The sequence below is a fragment of the Cygnus olor genome, chromosome 9 (assembly GCF_009769625.2).
Source record: "Cygnus olor isolate bCygOlo1 chromosome 9, bCygOlo1.pri.v2, whole genome shotgun sequence".
Taxonomy (NCBI): domain Eukaryota; kingdom Metazoa; phylum Chordata; class Aves; order Anseriformes; family Anatidae; genus Cygnus; species Cygnus olor.
In genome coordinates this window covers 3,989,749-4,007,939 of record NC_049177.1, presented here as the reverse complement: position 1 = coordinate 4,007,939, position 18,191 = coordinate 3,989,749, and the positions used below count along the sequence as shown (strand labels likewise).

The window sequence follows — 18,191 nt, the reverse complement described above, 5'->3', positions numbered from 1 at the left end:
CTACAGCAGCTAGAGCAGGCCTTTTTCCCTGTGTGTTTCCCAGTCCCCTGTACACAGACACTCCTTAGCAGAAGGCCAAAATCTTCTGCAATAATTGTGCAATGCATTAAATATGAAGAAATGCCATGTCATCTCTAGTGCCTGAGGCATGGGTTTCGTTAAATATATCTTCACAGTGTGCCTGGCTTCTAATTGTTAATACTGGTAATTAAGTCACCCAGATTTTTAATGAGTCTTGAACTTAGCTGCCCTGGATCTTGATCTTGTGTTGCTTCTGTCATAAAGGAACAGAAATCCCCTACCCTCATTTTCTGTAGTATTTTCCTTATCAGTAAAGCAACCAACTTAAGTGGCCATAAATTTTGAATGTTTTTATGTTAAGGCTGTAAAGTAGGTGATAACATGCCCAAATGTTTTCATGATTATTTTATAGATCTTGGGTTGAATTGCTCTCTACTTGTGTGAAACTAGCATCACCTGTGTCTGTGAGGTGCAGTGATATTCATATGCAACTAACTTCGGGAGAAGTCACTGAGCCCAACATGCTGTAGCCCAGTATAGTAATTGATTTGGCCTAGGAAGAGAACATGTGCACTGGTCAAAGAAACTTTTTTTAAAAGAAAAAGGCAGTCAGCCAGAATAGATACATATGTATGAGTACACATGTGCGTGTATGTACACAGCTCAGGAGAAATCAGTGAGATCCCCAGAGAATCAGAAGAAATAAAAAAAGCAGGGTACACATGTGGGGAGCTGAAAAGCGATTGCTTTTTGCAGTTTCTTGGGAGACATCTTGACACAGAAACTTGCTCAAGCTAAGGAGTGGGTTAATAGGTGCTGTTTGGAGTGATTGCTTCCCATGTATAAGTTTTCAGAAGTTTAGGGGATTATACTGCCATTTCTAAAGAGCACCAAGTAGAACTAAATACTTGTTCGCATTTATTTTCCAACAATACAGACCTTACTGGAAAACATCTTTCCTGTCAAACTGACTTTTTAAGTATGGGTGAAAAATGTCAAAAGTTTGTGGTTTTGTTGTTAGGGAGATTTTTTTTTTAGGGTTCTGGGAACTGAAATGCAGCCTAAAGCTAAAAATGACACGCCCAAATATGACGTTTAGATAAAATCAGGCATTCTAAAAATACTTGAGCTTGGTCTAGCTTCTTTTAAGTAAAGGGCAGTTATAAGAAATTCTTGTTTGATAAAACTGAATCCTTACTTTAGTCATGTCCAACATTACAATGGTGGAAGCATCATTGAATCCCAATGAAGAAAAAATACAAACTTTTCTGTATGGGCTTGTGAAAGAATCTATGAATTATATCGATCCCAGGGGGGTAAAAATCAAGCTTCACAGTAGATGAAGGCTGTAGTAAAGCTATAGCTATTAAAGCTGCATGCTTTTAAATCTATGATGTTATTTTTCATCCTGTCAGTGGGAATTACGTACCAAGATGTCTATGTGCTTTAATTGTTTTTAAATTTTCTAATTACTTCATTGTTATAAAGCTACTATATTTAAGTAATTAGTTCTAATGTGCGAGGACAAGTTTATGGGGATTTGTTCACTGAGCACGAACATCGATAGGTGAGGAAATGTTCTTGAATGTGTAGAATTGACGTTGTCCCTTTTGGTGTGAGATTTCACAAAGCATACATCAAAATACAAAAAATGGCAGAAACCCACAATTTTAGAGTACGTGGCAATGCAGTGCCTTGACAAATTTCCACTTGGTCTATTAATTTCTCTGGGTGAAGGTTAAGAGCTGACAGTAGTCAACAAGTGTTGTAGGGGAAAAATAGCTCTTACATTCAGCAGGAAAAGACACAAATCCAATGACAAAAAGCGAAGCTATGTTAATTCGGACTAGAAACAAGGGAGTCTCTTATTAGCAAGGATAGTTATGACTGGAGCAACTTCCCTAGACACGTGGTAGTTTCTTCAACATGTAGAGTATTCAAGCTATGACTGAATCTCTCTCTAAAAGATGCTGTAACTCAAACACAAATTATCAGCTATTTATCTTAGATAAATATCCCTACTGAGCTTGAGTTTTATGTATTTGCTTTCTGGATCAGGTAAACAAAAGCACCTATGTGCATTTGAATAACATAGTACATAGAGAAACTTGGACCTGTGGATTTTCTGAACTCCTCTTTTACATTGCTCACAGTTCCACGGAACAGTAATGGTAGGAAAATATTATTGTCAGCCTCATTTCACCAAATACTTCAGTGGAATTAAGGAAATCCTAGTCAGGTTACGGCAGTATTCATGGCTATCTGCTAAACTGCTGCAGGATAATGAAATCTGAAGGACAGCTTATGGTATCAATAAAAACAACAGATGTTACATGTGGGCAAATGTAATGAATTAACTGACAGCAGTTACAATTGATTGTTAGTGTAATGGCCCCAATTTGCAGATAGTTTAATAACGGATAATGCATAAAAATGCTTGCCGAAATCAATTGGACTATTCAAACTGTAGTAACCTGAGACTTGTTTCTTTCTAATTAAAAGACCAGGCCTTAAATCAGCTTGTTCAGATTTGCATCCCCTTGCTGTGTTTAATAGCCTATCTTATCAGATTCCCAACACTCATACAAGAAATTCTAGCATGGGGCATAGTGGTGGTGATGCTTCTGAAGTCAGAGCTCAGTTGTATTTGTGTTGTATTGCAAACTGGGAGCACAAGGAATGCTGTCTTTAATCCATGTTAAAGCAACAGATTTCACCAGCTAAAGATAGAGGTCTCTGTAGTGAAAGAGTTGTTGGCCTTGAGTGTGACTTTCTTTAAAATAAGAATCTCGAAGGACATCATGTTCTCTTCAAGGTCAAACTGACATGAGCAAAAAAAGTCTAGATGAGTTACAGAAAAATCTATTGTGCTCTCTGTACAGACTCCTTAAAGGAGCATGCCAGGTTTGACATCATGGAATTCAAAACAAAATCTGACTCTTATTAACTGTAATTAAAATGTTATTTGTGTCAGCTAAGTACATAATGCCCCTAAAAGATTTTTATCTTGGGATCTGCTGAGGTTGAGCCATCTCTACAGCAAAACCTGAGACTGTATTTCAAAATTCATTAGATCACACTGAAAAACCTGTTAAATGCCATTAACCCAACACATCTTAATTGTCAAATTCCCCTTAAAATAGGTATTTATTTCTCTGAAATTATTGTAGCCTATCCAGTAGGAGTAATTCTAATTTGTGAAGAGCTTAATTCTCCATTTGGTAGTTTAATGTAGCATGGCCATGCAGACTACAGAGCAGTCTTGTTTTTTCCTCTAGGGGTGCACTTCAACTTCATACAAAAACTGCTGTGGCCCCAGCTGTCCCTCCTCAGGGTAGCATTAATGAGTGCTGTGGACCTCAGTGAGATCAAGTTTTTCTCTTGTAATACCTGTGAGATGGGATCCAGTGGTGGGGGGGTCAGAATGGGATCACCAGTCACTCTTCCTGGGTGTGCTGTGAGCTCTTCCACTGCATCATACATAAAGCAGGGACAGTTTTCAGGGCATGGCTGGGGGAAACGTAGTTAGAGGTGGACAGAGCCTGCTTTATGGCTCAAGGACTGCCTTGGCTGCTGGGCATCTGCACAGCCTGGGGGAGTCCCTGCCAATGCTTGCATTGTGTTCAGGTGGCATTTCTGGGCAAGGGAGAGAAGTAGGGAGAAACCTGGATGGCCAGCAATAACACTGCAGGTGGGATGGGGTGCCCTAGCAGCATTTCTGTGGGTGCTCAGGTTGTCTGAGCGATTCATGCCTTGAGTGCTGCAGGTGTGGGTAGCCTCTGACATGGTTCCCAGTGTCTCAGTTACCTGTTGAGGTCTTGAAAGCAAGGGAACACTTTTTTTAGTACTAAGTAAATCCTGGTTCTGCAGGCTGATCTGTAATGTGGAGCCCATCTCAAAGCTCAGACCAATTTATATCTGTGTAGGGCCAATTCTAAGTATTTCTAGCATGCTTGAACTTCAAGAGCAATTGTGAAATTTTCTGTAATTGGAAAGCCGTAACTCCATTGCTAGATGGTGTTCAAACCTTATTGAAAAGCTTAGGAAGAGCAACCAATTCCTGCAGCAATGTTAGAACATTGGCACAGTGTATTCTTGGACAGGACTGTGGCATGCTCTTCTATTTCGTGATGAAATGTGGTGTTTTAGAATGGAGACGCTGCTGCAGGAGAAGTTTCCTGATTTAACTCTCATCTCTGAACCATACAGTGAGAACCTGATCAAGGCTTGTGGCAGTGCTCAAACGCATAGTTTTGGCATGCTGTAGTTGTATATGCAAATAGTTCCACAATAAAACTACTCTTTTGAGAGCCCTTTTGCTGTAGGAAGGAAATGATCAGTAAGTCTCAAGACACTAAGAATTGCAGCCAAAGACTTCTTAAAGTACTTTTTTCAGTGAAAACTTTCTTAATGCACAGTCTCTTAATTCTTTTAAAATTCTGGTGAACCACTACAAGAAATGTAGAAACTTAACGTGGTTTTGCTGTCTTTTTGTGTAACTGAAATATTTACCTGCAGATATGGACAAGTGTTCAGAAATGCAAAGGAGATTGAGGCAAAGTGTCCTTGTGGAGTCTGAGCTAAATAGAATGACATTTGGCATAAACAAGCTATTTCAGGAAAAAGCAATTTTCAGCCTTTTTTAATAACTTCTATTAAACTCATAGATGAAGAAAAAACTTTGTGGTATATAATAACTTAGAGATTGTATCACAAGTGTATTTAATACTTACTGTTGTATTATGAATTTGGAGGACAAATAGTCCTCTGTAATGAGTTTTCACAACATTTAGTGCAGCAAGACAGGACAGGCTTGCAGTGTTAAAGTGAATGAAGGTGAGAGAATTGATTAAAGAAAGAATTACTTGATATTGAGCATATGATCCACGCTTGGTACCACACTTAATCACATTCATGATTGTGTCCTTACCTGTTTTGTGGACAAATGGGGGCAAACCATTTTCTCTTTGAAAATGGTTGTCGAGCAGGTGATTGTGTTGCATCTAATCTCTGTTAAACTTGTGCACTAATAGGTCTCTGTGCCCACTTTCTAGAAACAAACCAAATGCGTGTTAGTTTTGCATCCTGAAAAACAAAGTCCCTAACAAGCTAAGGTCTGAAATGAAATGTAATGCCATTTAGTTAAAGAAACAATCTTTAGAAATGCAGAATTGCCATCTCTGAAGCCAAGGGGAGCATATTGGTTTAATCACTGCAGAAGGAAGATCAGGCACCTAGTCTTCAGATGTAGAAGGTTAATTTTGCATAACTGTGGCTATGTAGAAATTCAGTGAGAATAAGATAAAGGTTTAAGCTGCCAATTTAAACACAGCAAAAATCCAAAAGATGTCATTCTTACTCTAAGTTATTTACTACTTTTTTAAAATAGCTCAACACTGTTTGCTTGATGACTGAGAAGGAATGTTCCCACTTAACATCCATGCCCATGTGTACAATTCATCTCTGGATTAATGCTTGGAGGAATAAATCTCATTTGAAACCTTCAGTGTAAATTAAGCTAAAAGTCATGATTCAAGAAGCTTCCTATTTAGCAAATGTTTTGATTCTGAGTCAATGTTGCATAACTAGACATGAGGGGGGAAAAATTATTACCAGTTTCTACTTTTATTTCATCTCAAGCTCTTTTCTCAACAGTGAGTCTTGAGGCGTTGATGTAAAACCTGAGTAACTGGGCTGCATTGTGCAATTGTAAGGCTGTATGGCTGTAACTGGGGCAGAAGGTAATTGCTTACGCAGCTTTTAGAGAGGTGGTAGGGAAAAGGAAGTCTTTTAAAGACTTCACTAGTCTCTGTGTTACCATGTCTAGAATGGGATAGCAAGAGCAAGGAATATGGTGTTTTCTTTGAATATAAATATATATAAATGAATCACATCCATTAAAAAAAAAACAAACAGGTGAGAAGTTTTTCTAAACTCAATTACCTAAGTAATTTTATTAGGCACTTCTGAAAACTGCTTCGTCCAGGCACAAGCATTTTTATACTTCAAAATGTCCCTTAAGCCTTGCTTGGAAAACTTAGGTTGGAAAACTTGGGTTCCTTAGTTTTGTCTCCCAAATTCTAGCATCCTGTTTGAAAATGGGATACAGGTATGATGTGGCAATATCTATAAATTCAAGTTCTGATGCCTACGAGATAATGGTTTCTGCTTTGTTTTTATCATTCTTTGTATGCTCGTGTGTATTCAAATCCAAGTTTTGTAACAGCTGGTGAATTTCTTTTTGTCCTGATGGGACCTTGTGTGTGTGAGTGTGGGTGTATGTCCCAGAGGTCATGCCTTCCAGCTCTGATATTGTTCTACTTAATAGTTTGTGCTTTTGGTATAGTTTGTAACAGAAAATCTGGCAGTCTTAGTCAAATTCATCTGTAGAGGAATTTGAGGTTTGCATGAATGTATTACAAATAGGGAAAAATTGCTGTGGAAAATTGAGGAAAAAATGCAAAGGGGGTAAGAAAGGTAGCTTCCAAAGAAACATTTTGACTATATAGGAGTGGTGATGGTGGTGTAAAACTTGTCTGAAATCCAGAAATTAATAATTTGGGAGGTGTCATGAGCTTCTTGAGTCCTGTTTCTGGACCTACTGTGATGTGGGATGCAATTTCCCTGCAAAGTGGATGCAAGTGACACCCATGCCATAAAATAGATGATGCTGTGGCATTATAAAATAACTTTTAAAAGTTTGGCTGAAATCTGGATGCTGTCAATATATTAAAATATTTTGGAGTGCAAATTCGTTTCAAAAAATAATGCAAGCAAAGCCTATTTTTCATCAAAAATCTTTTTTTCCAAAACTTATCTTGCTTATTGCAAATGCTAAGCCTTTTACAAATCACTATAAAAATTTTACATTCTTTATCATGTTTAAGTAGCAGCATTTATCTTTCATTGCATGCTTATTTATTGTACGTTAAACTTAAGCTTTTGTTTAATTCACTGATGGCCTAATTTGGTAACTTCTGCTAAGAAATTAACTCTTCTGGAGAAACCGTTAAAACAATGCATGCCATGTAGTTTCTCATCATTTCCTAACTACTTCCTTAGCCTGAAATGCAGAGATCGTGTTCTTTTCCTTCTGAAGAAGCTCACAAGGCAGTAGCTGAAATGTTCTGTATGCTTTGACCAAACAGAAGTAAGCACAAATAAGCAGGGGGATCTCTTGTGGCTTGCCCCTGTTTGTAATCCTGCAGATCAGTACTCTATAACTGAACATGCTGCTGTTTCCTGGCCAGTAACAAGCAGTTGCACAGTAAGGTGAAGTACAAAATGTGAGGAAGTGGGGTTCAACCAGTAAAGAAAGTCTTCAAAATGAAAGCGTAATGAAAGTCTTTGAAAGATTTGGATATCACTGAATATAAATTAATGTTGCTAATCTATGGTAGGTATAACTTTCAGAACAGTGGCAGAAACGCAAGAGGATTACTAAAAAAACAACCTGTTCTATGGGGTGTGTTTGATCTGAAAGGTACACCCATTTTTTTCCAAGGTGGGCTCAGCTGTGCCTACACTCTTTTCCACCTGTTTCTTTGCTGCAAAGCCTTATAGTGAAGGCCACTTCAGTCCTTGCTGTTCACTCCTGCCCTTCTGAACTCTACCTTTGGATGTCTTTTCCGTGTGTCCTTTGGTGCCATTTCCATTAGCTGGAGCCTGTTAGCCCCTAATCCTATGTGGTGTGGGGATAGAATGAATTCCTTTCTCTCATTGCTGTTCATTGTCTGCTTCAGCTTCTTTAAGATTAAACAACCCCAGTTCACTCATTTTTTCCTCATATGTTGTTCTTTCTAGGCCTTGACTATTTTTTTGCTTTCCCCTGATCTTTCTAATTGACCTAAATTGTTATAGTCTGGTGTCCACAAATACTCCATCCCCTGTGGCACCATTGTGATCAATAGCACAAAGGGACTGTCTTGTGCAACTCATGATTGCAAGCCATGGAGCTCCCTGGTTCTTTTCTGTAGATCGCTACTTGTACAGTCCTGTTTTGTGCAGTTCGCTCCTCTTGTCCAAGAAAACCCAGTCTCTTCACCTATTGACTTATATCTGTGTGCTTGCTTTTGTTTGTTTAGAGTTCAAATTAACTTTGACCATCCCAATTTCCAAAATAGCAAGCAGTACCAGAGCCAGTGCAGCCCCTTGCAGAACTCTCCTTTGCTGTACCCTTGTGCCTGACAGTGAGCGACAGCTACTCTCTGGATATGGCTTTCCAACCGTTTTCAAAATCCTTACTAAAATCAGGGTATGGTATCTACTGCTTCTCCTCTACCCAGTGCCCATACAATCTAAAGCAAATCATGTCAAATCCATCTAGTTCTCTAGTTCCTTTCTGTTCCAAGATGATGTCTAATATGTATGTGTCAATTGCCAGGTTTCTTCTAGGTATTTTTAATGGCTCAAAGTATTTTGCCAGGTATTGAAGTTAGGCAGGGTGGTCTATATTGTGTCCTGTCTATTAAAGCATCTGTTGATATAACACTACAGTTGCAATAGCATGCATTTCATGTTAGAAAGTATCTAGAAATGTGACGGGTGATCATCTGAATCTTCAGACAATGATAGATGTTTGTGGCAAGCAAGCAGTCTTTACAGCCTCCTCCTATGTACAATTTTATGCAAGGGCCTGAGCTCACTGATGCTAAGAGGAGAGTTCGACTTTCCTCTGCAGCAGCAACTAGCTACAACTTGGCCCAGTGAAGCGCAGTCTACACAATAGTTAAATGTGAGTCAGTAGTAGGAGCCATTTTACAACCTGGTAAGTTTTGCCAATGCTTACTCCAAATTTTTACTTACGCAAATAAATCATCTGATCCAAGACTGCTTAGGGCTTTCTTCCCCTCTAACTCTTAGTTTAGTAAAAATAGTCTAGTATGGTAAGACACAAATTAACAGACAATCCATTTTCCTAATGAATAGCTGTCAGTTTGAAATGAAGGACAAGTAATAGTGGAGGCAGATCTTAAATATGGTCTTCCATGTTAAATTTAAAAATACTTCTTTATTAGGTTCAAAATATAGATGCCAAATTAACAGCTGAAGCTTATATTGTATACAGACAGTCTGACTGTGGTATGCTTGTCGAAAAGATTTCCATGTGTTTATATAGAGTGAGGTGATAGAGGTGCCTGGAAATATATTACAGAACTATAAAAGGAGGGGAATGTAACAACACTATCTAAATGCTCCTACACGTGGCAAACAGGTATTTTATTGTAGATTAAATTTGCTAGAAAGCTCATATAACTCATGTAATTTGGCTTCCTTAATTGAAGTGATTTTAAAAATTGCACTGATACGTGAGAAGAACTGGATTCTGTTCAGCTACCAAAAATATTTTATCAAAAAGACTGCTTCGCACTAAATTTGAAAACATCGAATCTGGGTAATGTTAAATTCAGGAAAGTTGTTGCTAGCTGTAAACATGTCTGTTAAAAGCTGCCTCAGTAAAATGGCTCAGATCATTTAAGAAAAATGAAACGGATGTAGTCCAAAAAAAACAAGGATATGACAAGCTGTGGGTGAATAGCTAGAGCCAATTCCAGTTCTTGGATATGCTTATGACTTCTGATCACACACATTAGGAAGCAGAATTTGGGCCAAATAGTAAGTATTTTTTAACTAGAAAATTGGATATAGAGAGGTATGAAAATAACAAAAGAACAGCTGGCAAACACATTCTGTAAAAATAGAGAATGAAGTTGAAGACAACATGTGAACAAAACCATGAATTCTTGCATTCATTTCTTGAGCCTGTTTTTTAAAGCAAATTTCAGCACAGGAGAAAAAAATCTACCCTTAAACACTTTCAGGAGTGTGATGTCACTGCAATTCAGCTGTATCAGTACAGCTGATTCAAATACAAAACTTCAAGGATGTGAAGTGCACTGCAAGAATAGGCCTATAGAAGAGGAAGTCTGTAGAAATTGGAAGTGGAAAACAGAAGTCTGAAAGGCAAATGTCTTGTCCAGGTTACTTGTTATAGTGACACACATTCATTGTTTTAAGAACAATAAGGTACAGTAGCACTACACATTTTTATAGATTTTGAGCACAGGATGAAAAAGGTTGGTTGGCTAGCAGTGGTTTATGAAATGGTTTGAACGATTGTGGGAGAGGCCAATTATTCTGACAATGACTAAAACAGAAGAGCCCAGGAGTGAAAAGGATGAATGCGGAGATGCCCTACTTTTGCCAGCCAAAGAGGCTACATAATTCTGCTGACGGTCAGTGGTTATAGAGGAATAAAACATGCTCTTGCTTGTATATAGAACAAGTCCTGTATTTGTAAGTTATCTGTTGATAAGGTCAGTAGTGCCTGATATTTGTTAAAGCCATTCCTCTTCCTATAGGGGTTTAGCCACCCACTGTACTTGAAGCCAATTCCATCTGAAAATGGAGTACTAGTATTTGAGGCATTCCAGTACTGTTTCTTAACCAGGAGGTGGTTTGTGCATCGTGGAGAACGTGTAAAGCATTTATTCAGTTTCATGCTGTTGGTAAGCAAAGGGAATGGATGTTTTATGCATCTTCCTGTTGTCTAGGGGGAAAAAAAAAGAAATGCTCATGCTTAGGAACGCTCAGTCAAAGGCCTGAACTTGGGTTCCTCTTGCTGAGCAAAGGCACAAAACAAAACTTGAGTTTTGATAGTTCCCCCCCACAACTCCACCAAACCTGACTTCTGTAGACTCTTTAGATCAACTCAATAGCATTTGCAAAGCCTCTCCTTTGCAATTTTTTTTCTTACAATCTTTTCAAAGCCATTAAGTTATGTATTTTCTGTACTATTATTTGAAGGTGAGAGATGGTTCTAGTTTTTATTTTTAAAATGCAGTAGTTGGACAACTTTATAGAGAAAGTACATAACCGTTAATGGCTGGATCAAAGAAAAAGGAAGGAATTCATATGCACTAAGGATGTTTGTGTTTTTAAATACTGTATGGTAATCTTTTTAATAAGGGACAGACTCGTTAAATATTCTCTAATGTGAGGATATATTTGAAGTTAAGGGAAGTTGGCCTGAATAAGTAGTAAAATTCAAATTACTAAAGATTAAAAACAATAGAAATATTCCCTTGCTCTTTTTTTGACATTTAAATAATTTTAAGTGGTGTGGATAGTCAAAACTTATGACATATCCTTTAGACCTGGTTGAATCCAGATCAGCTCTACTGGTTTAGGCTTGTTGTCCCTCTGAACTAATGGCTTGCCTTTGACAGCAGCCAGCAGCAGATAATGAAACAAGGGGTATAAGAATAGGGCAAACAAATAATAGTCCTTGCCGTAGACAAATAGCTTTTTGGCAGTCTGTGGTCTTCTTAGACAAGGTGATCATAACTATACAAAGTACCAAGGAGTGGCTGCACTGCAGATTAGCAAAGCAATGCAATGCTGTTTTTCTGTTCATTACCCTTCTTTCACTTCCACTTGCGTTCCTGAGTGCTGCTGGGCATGAAGCTGCATATTTCACACAACTATCTACGTAAAATCCAGTGTTGTTTTCATGTAATTAGGCAGTGATGAATTCTAGTGCATTTTATTTTCTTTTCATATGCAATTTCACTTGCCATTTTATTGATGGCTTGGTATCTCAAGATCCTTCTGCCATTTTTCACTTATTTTGATACCTGCTCAGTTGCTTCATAGAGTAACTTTTCTCACTCTTGAATGTTTTTTCTGCTGAGCATTTATTGTGCAGATTTCCCTGCAGTTCAGTTTCCTTTAGAGCCCTTTTAATGCTCTTTACCTTACTTTCTTACCTTACATTCACTAGTGGGCTTTGCTATGACCTCTGCCTGCTAGCGTTTGCTTCAGCTGAAGTGCAGCACTTAAAGACCCCAAGGCTCTATGGAAGGGTGTTGGCTGTCTGAACCAGGGTACTGAGCAGAGCGTGGAGAGGCAAGCACTGTCAGCAGGTCTTGAAGTTCAGAGCAGGGATGAACTGGAAGGATGGAGATGTGGAGTCCAGTAATGAATTTATTTGTGTAGGACTGGTACTTTATTTGGTACTTTCTATAAGTCACCTGAATGTGAATTTTCATACTTTCAGACAGTATACATTTTAACTTCTTGCTTACAGAACTTAAAACATTGATCACGTGTATTTTTGTATGCCTTAGGAACATGAATTATGTTGGCCTTGGATTTTTTAGCATTTTCACATTGACAGTTGCTCATGCTCACCCTGTTAGTAACCCTTCCTTTGATTTTTTTTTAAGGAAAAATCTGTGTGCTTTCTTGATGCTAGTTTTCAAACATTGAAGTCTTTCAAACTCAGATGCAACTTCAAAGAACTGTAGAAAGAATCTCCAAAATAATCACTGCATTTTACCACTCTAAGTATCCAGTGGCAGAATAATACTTCTTCTGCAAGTTCCTGGAATTTGAAATGCTGCTTGCAGGGAGTAAGTGAATTTTTAACAGATGTAGCTCCTTGTTTTTGTCACCTCCATGAAAACTGAAATTGAAGTCAACGTATTTTATAAAGGTATAATTTCTTTAACTTGTCTGTCATCACATGTACCTGTGTTGTATTAACTAATGTCAGTTTTCCATGCTTTCTAGGCACAGCTTAACCAGTTAAACTAATTGGCAAGTAATAAGTGTTAGTGTTTTCTTGTAACTCTTACATCATTTGGTAGCACAAAAAATAGTGAGTTAGTGACTAATCTTAACATGACTTGTGAAGGTGGAAACTTAGCAGCAGCACCTGGTTTTAATCCTATACTTTGTAGTGGGGAAAAATTTATTCCTAGCTATGGCTTTTGGTAAAGGAGGATGCCTTCCTAATGCAGATATAATTCAATCCCACGTAAACTCAGGAAGAAATGAGCTGAATTTGCAGTTTGAGATTGTGATGGCCCCGTGCTGTCAGGTGGCATGGGACTGCTGCAGTGACAGGGCATGTTACAGACCACCTCCTGATGTGCATGGTGCAAAGCCACCCTCCCTTCTCTGCTGCTGTCTTCTTGGCTGCTAACACTCAGCAGGAGGTTGTACATTGGTGGCACATATCATAATTACTTGTCATAATTATTCTTAAATATTGTTATCAATAGTTAAAGCAGTTAGCTTCATAACTAAATTCTTAGATGTCTGCCTTGAAAACAAGCATATTGTTATACCTAGGGCTCACCTTGACCTCGTGAGTAAAGAGTGTAAGCAAATAGCCAGTATCATTTGTGGTTTGACTGGAAATACTTCATGCATGTTACTTTAAAGGAGGAAGTTGATTTACTTGAATTTGGCCATCGGAATGAATCCAAGCAACAATGTGATCAGCTTTGGTAGTTAATAATAAACAGTAGTGTGATAGCCCCAATATCAGCTGAAACCTACCTTATAAGGTTATGTTGATACTAGGGAACTAAATTATTTTCAGTAAGAAAGTTTCAGATCCAGCTTTCCTACAGTTGAGGTCTACATTTGAGCATTCAACTGTAGAGAATGCGGAGAGCATTCTCTTATCAAGCCCTAAAAGATGAAAATAATCTATCCTATGGTAATAAATGTAGAGAACATGAAGCCATTGGTATTTTTCTTATTCCTTTTTCTCAAGGTCCCAGGGGAAGGCATGCTCTTTAAAGAAATAAGTCACTTCAGTTCTGGCAGTTCCCTTCTTGCCTCTTTCCTGAACACTTAAGCTGCTATGAGCCATACTTGGTCCCATAATGAATTCAAAGGTAAAATCAAAGCTTATCAGTCATAATGCTTCCTTTTAATGTACTCAGAAACACCTACCTTCCTGCAGTGTAGCCAGCATCCTTACACTTGCTTTATGCTTCTGTGGTTGAGAAAATTGCAATATATTTAATTTTCATAACATGTGCTTAACCTTTTACTGTTTAAATAAAAATGTCTGCTTGGCATGCCGGGAAAACCCAAGTGCTCTTTATGTGCATTGTTGAATAACTGCATTATAAACAAATTACCTTTTTTCTTTTATCAGATATGTTATGCACAACTGTTGAATGCTATTTCAGAACAAAGTGAACTATAGCTAACCAGCAATGCTTGCTGCCCTATTGCACAGATTTATTTTTCTTCTGGCTGTATTACTGCAATTTGGCTATCAAACAATCTGTTTAAAAAGTTTGTTCCAGTTCAGCCCATGTTTATGTATGTACAATTGTCAGCACCCAATAGTAACTTAGCAAGTCCAAAGTGAGTGTCGATGCTTAGATGGAAACACTGCCTGTAAATAGAAGAATTAACCTCTGTCATCTAGGTCATTTTTTGAATGTTTTATTTAAAAACAAAAAACTAACACTTTTGGAGCATGGTCTTACAAATCAGTGGTTACTTGTAGTGTTTAATATATACTTTAATAATTAGTTGGTCTAAAAGCTGTTTGTCTTATTGCTGTAAACATAACTTGCCACTTGGACCACCTAGAATCTACAAGCACATTTGAATTAATTGGGTGCAGCTGAAGGTATGACTCGATCCAGTGGGGTTTTTGCCGGGGCTTTGTGTGCTCTGATTATTTTAACTTTCAAGTTTTGAACTAAATCTTCAGGACATACGTGAATTACCTACAACAGATTTTTACATGACCTGTTTTATTCTGCTTAAGTTAAAGATCTAATATATGATAGAACTTATCAGAGAATTAATTGATAAATGGCCATGTTGAAGATGTGCAATGGAAATGGAAATTTCTTGTGTATACACATATAGGATACTTGCATACTGCTCATATTTATAGTTATCCCCCTGCTCTTCTGAACCCAGATCATTGTAGACTTCAAATTCAAAGCAGCAAGTCCTATTGCTTTGGAACGGCACTTAGTGTATGAAAGTTGTGCTAGGGCTGCTTATGGATGTTGCAAGCTCTCAGGGCAGCACTCACAGGAAATGATGAGGCTGAGAGTGGACAGGCTATCCTAGAGGGTCTGGACCAACTACACTACATGCTACATGGATGATATTTAGATCTTTGTCACTTATAAGTATTTACATGATTGAAGGCTAGTTTTATACTCAGTTCCACCTTCTCTGTCCCCCTCACTCCCCTCAATGTTATGGCTAGAAATATGATTTCATAAGATAATTGATACTCTCTCGAATTCAGATTCATGTTACCTACAGCACTGCGTGCCAAGAAAACTTTGAATTCAAACAAAACATAATCTGGAGTGATGCAAAAGGTCTTGTCCCTACCTGTGCAATTCAATCAGCAGGCCCCCACTTTAACAGTGTTTCAGATGTGCAAGTAAAAATCCCATGCGTTTTAACAGAGAAAGCAGAACTTGGTTTTGTGTTCTTCAGCAGAGATATAGTCCAAACTTACTGACAGGGAAGCCCAAAGCAAGAGTTTTTTTTTCTAAATCTGAGTAATGCAAACTCAAAACCCCTAAAGTATGGCCATGTGTTTCTCTGTAAAATGCTTTCACTGTGCAATAATGGCAAAGGTCTGAAAACTAATCAAAACCTCACTTAAGAGAATAAAACTTTTTAAAAGGCACCTCACAACCATGATTTGTACATTGCCAAATTGTCCCTGGGCACATGATTTGAGAATACGTGAATATATTGAGGGGAGCTTAGAGACTTGTGCATTTGTAAGCACTTTAAATGTGTGTGATACGGTTCTGTGGCAAACTTTACCTTTGAATTTATAATGTGTGTGTTCATCATAGCATTTGTGTGAGACCATTGCTGTTGATCCTACCAAGTATTTAAAAAAAAAAACACAAAACAGTGACCAAAAACAAGGCAGTGGAGGACGGAAAGCTCCAGTTGCTGTCAGCAAGGAGCTGGGTTTACTGTAGCTCAAGCCCTTGGCTAATGCAAGAACTGGGCAGAGCTGAAGTCCCATTAGGTACCCAGAGTCTGGGGAGTGAGGGTGGGAAATGGGGAGGCAGCTGGTATGATTTCAGAAATCCACTGTCAGCTCCTTCCTGCAAAGGGGTGGGGAGATTGTTCTTGGACAGTGAGCATCAACAGTTAAAAGCTCATCTTGGGTCAATTCCTAATACACTTTTTTTCCACATGAGCATCTCCAGCATCACAGTTCCGCAGAGTCAGCCCAGGGCTGTGCTGCCAACAGGAGCCCTTTGCCTTCAGTGAGGGATTGGAGCCCAGCTCTGCTTTGTTCCACAGCTCTTGTTGGCCTGTCATGCTCCCTGGGAACAGGGCCTGCTGTGTGGTGAGATCCAGGGGGGTGAAGGAATGAAAACCAAGGGAGAGCTAGTGGTGGGACAGACCATCTCTGTCTGCTGCCCTGGGCTATCTCACCATACCCTTGTGCAAAGAGTTCAGAAACGCTTGGATACTTCTGATTGCCCTGTGAACTCTTCAAGTCACATTCCCAATCACTAGCTGTCACATACTTCTGCAGTAAAACAAACAACCACAATTACTAAGCACTTCAGCCAATAAAAATCTGATTTTAAAATAATAATGTGAAAAAGCTGGATTTGGCAGAGCATTTAGGTATGCGCATAAATCCAAAAGATCTGATTTTGCAAAAGTTTTGTCTTCAAATGATAATATTTTTGGCATGTGAAGCCTGATTGTTTCATAAGGCCACAAAGGCCTGCTCTGGTTATCTAGGCCAGCCTCTTAGATAACGCGCGGCACATCGCTGTGGCTCCTTGGGCCTGGGGTTGAAGCTGCCTGTTTGTTTTACAGTAATCGCCAGTGTGCAACCCTGACCCCACTGAAGTCTTTAGAAATACCGTTACAGCCCTGGCCTTCAGAAAGGCAGAGCTCTTTCAGAGGGGCTTAGGGAACTCAGTGAAAGTTGGGTGTTAAAGGCTCCTGGCTCTTGAAATTTTAGTCTCACACATGGGATACATGTGACTAACTTATGTAATTATTCCTGTAACAGTTTCCCTGTAGAAAGTTTACATTTTCCAACTGGAAGAAAAATTCATAATTCCTTTTGTATGTTTATAAGCCTGTGTTGGAACCCTCAGCTATCCGATGCTGTCACTGAGTGTAAGGACTTGGAAGTACTCACCAAGGTGCCCTCCTATGCAAGGGTCATACTCTCAGAAATCCCAGTGCTGAGGCATCATACAGGAAAGATGCAACTTTTCTTATGCTTTCTTAAGAAAATCTCTGTGATCTCTATTTCTATGTGATACAAAGCTCTGGATATGGCACAACCCAACCCAAAGTCAGCAGTTGTTAACTGCACAGTTTATGAAACAAGTGGGAATGAAGGCTCTGAGTTTCAGCCATCGGGGTGTAAGGCAAAAGTGAGATTAAGTGATGCAAGAAATCTGGTCGTTTAATAATTTAGGTTCCAGAATTCACTTTAGTTTAAGTAAGTTGGCTGTAGTGTACTCATGGGTCCCTATTAGTGTTTTATGACTGATATAAGGACCTTGAGTATCCTTTCTCTGTACCTGTGAGTACTGCACATCTCTCTGATCAACTGTTGCACTTCTATTAAAATGTTTGAATTTTGCTGTTGGGGAATCTTTATCACATTGTGTCTTGCTATGGTTGTCAAATCACCCAGATCTTTTCTTTTTCAAGGTTACCATTCCTTACAGTCAGTATGGGAGGCCTTTAAGGACTATTAGTTGCAACTGGTATAAACAGTCTCTGGAAGACAATGGTGATGGTTAAATTCCAACTTGCCATAGAGAGTTTTCCCTAACAATCTTGGTTGATCTTGTCACAGTATCAACACCATTTCACTTGAAGGCAAGCAATAACATTATTAAGAATTAGGATAAACTAATCTTAAATCCTTTTATGATAAACTGTTTATAAATCTTCTTTGGATACTTTTTCTCTTGCTTTTCCTGGTGTATGCCAAGAAATAGCTGTTCTGCTTTATAAAGCAACACTACTTCAAAGTAGCAGATTACTTTACATAATCTGCAAAGAAAACTAATTGTTTTACAATAACAGCCATCCTTTTATTACATAAGGAAGACATCTTTTTAGCTATTAGGGATATAACTCTTGTTGAGACTGGCAATTTCTTTCCATTTGTCAGAAGTAGAACATTGGATTCTAGAAGAAATAAATATGGAGAAAGCACCTTTTAGTTTAAAATAAAATCATTAAATAAGAGATGCAACGTCATGGTGCAACTGGAGAACATCATGGTGCAACAGGAGATAATGCAAAAATATCCGCACACCACAATGCAGCACAGCCTTCAAGGCTGTGTGCACATGAACATGAAAGCATGTGTG

The 18,191-nt window shown here is 38.5% G+C and overlaps 1 long non-coding RNA gene across 1 annotated transcript in view; it reads right to left on the bottom strand.

Moving 5' to 3' along the window:
• Positions 1-437: 437 nt before the first annotated feature.
• LOC121074862 overlaps positions 438-18,191 on the bottom strand; it is a 32,609-nt gene continuing 14,855 nt past the window's right edge. The window contains exons 2-3 of the long non-coding RNA XR_005822576.1: positions 5,965-6,109; positions 438-5,071 (exon numbers count right to left, since the gene is read on the bottom strand). This is a non-coding gene — a long non-coding RNA (uncharacterized LOC121074862). The remainder of the gene's footprint in view (positions 5,072-5,964; positions 6,110-18,191) is intronic.